Consider the following 6000-nt stretch of genomic DNA (forward strand, 5'->3'; position numbering starts at 1 on the left):
ACCTGGCAAAGGGAACAAACGGTCACCATTTGCATGGGATATCACCATGGCAGAGAAACGGCGTCACGGGCGGAGGAGATAACTGCATTGAAACCAGCGCGACAGGTGTGTAATCCCCTAGTCATCTCTCTCCACACAGCAGGGAAAACTTAAGGGCCACTCCCAGCTCTCCTGTGAACGCAATAACCAGACCGAGGGAATCAGGAGTAGCGTGGGACTCGCGGCGCGGAACTCCCGGCTACCGCTCCCACCAGTGCTGACAACTGAGGTCTCTTGCACCAGCTACCGGGGGCGTGGCTACAGGAGGGCAAGCAAATTCGCTGGGGGATCTCAGCCCCAAGCTCTACAAACTTAGGGTCTGAGGGAGGCAAACAGGGAGAGTGAGCCCAGGTGTTCATGAAAACAGGGCTCCCAGGAGCAGCAGGCCTGGCGTGTAGCCAGTATTGTGGTGAGCGCCACAGGTGAGCACGGCCTGGCTTGAGGAAACACAAGACAAGGCCCTAGACACTCAGGATTGGAGACCCGCCCAGTCTAGGAGACAGAGCGGCTGCACAGTGAATGGTTCCCACCTGTTGAGAGGAGAAGCTTGGCCCAGTGGGCACAGCGCCACCTACTGGAAGAGAAGTTAATAGAACTCTAGGACTGCATTTATTATTATTATTATCATTTTTTTTTTCTTTTTCTTTTTTGTTTTTTTTTTCTTTCTTTTTTTCTCTTCTTTTTCTTTCATTTTCAATTTTTATTTGTTGTTGTTCTTTAACTTTTTTCAATGTTTCTATTTTTTTTTTAATTTTTTTTATTTTATTATTATTATTTTTTTAATTTTAATTTTAATTTTTTATTATCACTATTATTTTTCTTAAAAATTTTTTTTTTCATCTTTCCTTTCTTTCTTTATTATCTAATCTTTGTTATTCTTGTTTCTTTTGTCTTTTAATTTCTTTTCAATTTTCTTATTCCCCCTTCCTTGAACTCTACCTGCCTACTCTCATTCTCTTTAGTGACTTCTTCCCTTCCCTTCTAATATCTTTCCTCTCAAGCATCAAATAAATCTACAAGAGTAAACAGTAACTCAGCAGTCAAACAGAACAAGAAGAAACATGAGCAGCATAAAAAAGCAAGGAAGAAAAGTAGTACAAACAATGAAGGACAGCCTAAATATTCAGGAGGACCTAGAGTCAGCAGAAAAATGGTCATATAAAGAACTCAAGGAATACCTTAGACAGATGGAATGGAACCTTAAAGAAGATACGAGACAGCAAATTCAAACAGTGAAAGAACACTTTGAAAATGAATTACATAGACAGATAAAAGAAGAAGTTAAGCATCTTTATCAGGAGATTGAGATTATAAAAAAAAACCAAACAATAATTCTAGAAATGAAGGAAACGATAAACCAAATTAAAAACTCAATTGAGAGTATCACTAACAGAGTGGAGCAAGTAGAAGCCAGAACATCAGATAATGAAGACAAAATATATCATCTTGAAAAGAGCCTAGCCAACTCAGAAAGGCTGGTTAAAAACCACGAAAAAAACATCCAAGAGATATGGGATAACATAAAGAAACCAAACCTACGAGTCATTGGGATAGAAGAAGGTACAGAGATTCAAACCAAGGGAATGAGTAACCTGCTGAAAGAAATAATTACAGAAAACTTTCCAGAAATAAAAAAGGAAACGGATATACAAATTGTAGATGCATACAGGACACCGAGCACACAAAATCACAGTAGACCAACGCCAAGACACATTGTTATGAAGATATCCAATATACAGAACAAAGAGAAAATACTAAAAGCTACAAGAGAAAGGAGGCAGATTACATTCAGGGGTAAACCAATAAGGTTAACAACGGATTTTTCATCACAGACGCTGAAAGCGAGAAGATCCTGGAACAACGTATTTCAAACACTGAAAGACAATGGATGCCAACCAAGAATTCTGTATCCAGCAAAATTAAGCTTCAGGTACGATAACGAAATAAAAATCTTTCATGATAAACAAAAGCTAAAAGAATTTGCAGCCAGAAAACCAGCATTGCAAAGCATCTTGAGCAAAACACTACACGAGGAAGAAATGAAAAACAATAACCAAAACCATCAGTGGGAAGTGCCTCTATAAAGACAGAGGGCGGGGGGAAAGCTAACCATGGAGAAACAAACTAAATTAAAAAAAAAAAAAGAAGAAGATAAATAATCAAACATGGCTGGAAGTACAAACCATATATCAATAGTAACTCTAAACATTAATGGCTTAAACTCTCCAATAAAGCGACATAGGCTGGTAACATGGATTAAAAAAACAAATCCAACAATATGCTGCCTCCAGGAGACACATCTAATTGGAAAAGACATACACAGGCTGAAGGTGAAAGGTTGGGAAAAAATATACCACGCACACGGTCCTCGTAAGCAAGCAGGGGTGGCCATCCTCATATCGAATAAAATTGACTTCAAGACTAAATTAATCAAAAGGGATAAGGAAGGACATTATATACTGTTAAAAGGAACCATTCACCAACAAGACATAACAATTATCAATATTTATGCACCAAATAATGGTGCTGCGACGTTCATAAAACAAATTCTCCTCAAGTTCAAGAATCAAATAGACCACAACACAATAATTATGGGTGACTTCAACACACCTCTCTCACAATTGGACAGATCCTCCAAACAAAAGCTGAATAAAGAAACTATAGAACTCAATATCACAATCAACAACCTAGACTTAACTGACATATATAGAATATATCAACCATCATCAAGTGGATATACTTTTTACTCAGCAGCACATGGATCCTCCTCAAAAATAGACCATATATTATGCCATAGGGCAACCCTCAGTAAATATACAGGGGTGGAGATAATACCATGCATTTTATCTGATCATAATGGAATGAAACTGGAAATCAATGATAAAAGAAGGAAGGAAAAATCCTACATCACATGGAAAATGAACAATATGTTACTGAATGATCAATGGGTTACCGAAGACATAAAGGAAGAAATCAGAAAATTCTTAGAGATAAATGAAAATACAGACACAACATATCGGAATCTATGGGACACAATGAAAGCAGTTTTAAGAGGGAAATTCATCGCTTGGAGGTCATTCCTCAAAAAAAGGAAAAACCAACAAATAAATGAGCTCACACTTCACCTCAAAGCCCTAGAAAAGGAAGAGCAAAACAACAGCAAATGTAGCAGAAGGCAAGAAATAATCAAAATCAGAGCGGAAATCAACGAAATTGAAACAAAAGAAACTATTGAAAAAATTAACAGAACTAAAAGTTGGTTCTTTGAAAAAATAAATAAGATCGACAGACCTTTAGCCATGCTAACGAAGAGAAGAAGAGAGAGAACTCAAATCACTAACATACGGGATGGAAAAGGCAATATCACAACAGACACTACAGAAATACAGAAGACAATTAGAAATTATTTTGAAAACCTATATTCCAATAAAATAGAAGATAGTGAAGACATCGATAAATTCCTTAAGTCATACGATTTACCCAGACTGAGTCAGGAGGATACTCACAACTTAAACAGACCAATAACAATAGATGAAATAGAAGAAGCAATCAACAGACTTCCAACCAAGAAAAGCCCGGGACCGGATGGGTATACAGCAGAGTTTTACAAAACCTTTAAGGAAGAATTAATGCCAATACTTTTCAAGTTATTTCAGGAAATAGAAAAAGAAGGAGCTCTGCCAAATTCATTCTATGAGGCCAACATCACCCTGATTCCGAAACCAGACAAAGACACCTCAAAGAAAGAAAACTACAGACCAATATCTCTGATGAACCTAGATGCAAAAATTCTCAATAAAATTCTGGCGAATCGGATACAAAGGCACATCAAAAAAATTGTGCACCATGATCAAGTAGGATTCATCCCTGGGATGCAAGGATGGTTCAATATACGGAAATCAATAAATGTTATTCACCACATCAATAGACTTAAAAATAAGAACCATATGATCATCTCAATAGACGCAGAAAAAGCATTCGACAAAGTACAGCATCCCTTTATGTTCAAAACATTAGAAAAAATAGGGATAACAGGAACTTACCTCGACATTGTAAAAGCTATCTATGCTAAGCCTCAGGCTAGCATCATTCTCAATGGAGAAAAATTGAAGGCATTCCCCCTAAAATCTGGAACAAGACAGGGATGCCCTCTATCACCACTTCTATTCAATATTGTTCTCGAAACACTGGCCAGAGCAATTAGACAGACGAAAGAAATTAAAGGCATAAAAATAGGAAAGGAAGAACTTAAATTATCACTATTTGCAGATGACATGATTCTATACCTAGAAGACCCAAAAGGGTCTACAAAAAAACTACTAGAACTAATAAATGAATTCAGCAAAGTGGCAGGATATAAAATCAACACACATAAATCAAAGGCATTTCTGTATATCAGCGACAAAACTTCTGAAACGGAAATGAGGAAAAACACTCCATTCACAATATCCTCAAAAAAAATAAAATACTTGGGAATCAACCTAACAAAAGAGGTGAAAGATTTATATAATGAAAACTACAAAACCCTAAAAAGAGAAGTAGAAGAAGATCTTAGAAGATGGAAAAATATACCCTGTTCATGGATAGGCAGAACTAACATCATCAAAATGGCGATATTACCAAAAGTTCTCTATAGGTTTAATGCAATGCCAATCAAAATCCCAACGGCATTTCTTGTAGAAATGGATAAAGCAATCATGAAATTCATATGGAAGAATAAAAGACCCAGAATAGCAAAAGCAATTCTAAGTAGGAAGCGCGAATCAGGCGGTATAGCGATACCAGACTTAAAACTATATTACAGAGCAATAGTAACAAAAACAGCATGGTACTGGTACCAAAACAGGAGGGTGGACCAATGGTACAGAATAGAGGACACAGAGACTAATCCACAAAGCTACAACTATCTTATATTTGATAAAGGAGCTAAAAGCATGCAATGGAGGGAGGATAGCATCTTCAACAAATGGTGCTGGGAAAACTGGAAATCCATATGCAACAAAATGAAACTGAATCCCCTCCTCTCGCCATGCACAAAAGTTAACTCAAAGTGGATCAAGGAGCTAGATATCAAATCAGAGACTCTGAGTCTGATAGAAGAAAAAGTTGGCTACGATCTACATATTGTAGGGTCGGGCTCCAAATTCCTTAATAGGACACCCATAGCACAAAAGTTGATAACAAAAATCAACAAATGGGACTTACTTAAACTGAAAAGTTTTCTCTCAGCAAGAGAAACAATAAAAGAGGTAAATAGGGAGCCTACATCATGGGAACAAATTTTTACTCCTCACACTTCAGATAGAGCCCTAATATCCAGAGTATACAAAGAACTCAAAAAATTAGACAATAAGAAAACAAATAACCCAATCAACAAATGGGCCAAAGACCTGAACAGACACTTCTCAGAGGAGGACATACAATCAATCAACAAGTACATGAAAAAATGCTCACCATCTCTAGCAGTCAGAGAAATGCAAATCAAAACCACCCTAAGATACCATCTCACTCCAGTAAGATTGGCAGCCACTATGAAGTCAAACAACAACAAGTGCTGGAGAGGATGTGGGGAAAAGGGTACTCTTGTACATTGCTGGTGGGACTGCAAACTGGTGCGGCCAATCTGGAAATCAGTATGGAGATTCCTGGGAAAGCTGGGAATGGAACCACCATTTGACCCAGCTATTGCCCTTCTTGGACTTTTCCCCGAAGACCTTAAAAGAGCGTACTACAGGGATACTGCTACATCGATGTTCATAGCAGCACAATTCACAATTGCTAGACTGTGGAACCAACCCAGATGCCCTTCAATAGATGAATGGATAAAAAAAATGTGGCATTTATACACCATGGAGTATTACGCAGCACTAAAAAATGACAAAATCATAGAATTTGCAGGGAAATGGATGGCACTAGAGCAGATTATGCTTAGTGAAGCTAGCCAATCCCTAAAAAACAAAT

This window comes from Marmota flaviventris, chromosome 7 (genome assembly GCF_047511675.1).
Source record: "Marmota flaviventris isolate mMarFla1 chromosome 7, mMarFla1.hap1, whole genome shotgun sequence".
In the NCBI taxonomy this organism is placed as follows: Eukaryota; Metazoa; Chordata; class Mammalia; order Rodentia; family Sciuridae; genus Marmota; species Marmota flaviventris.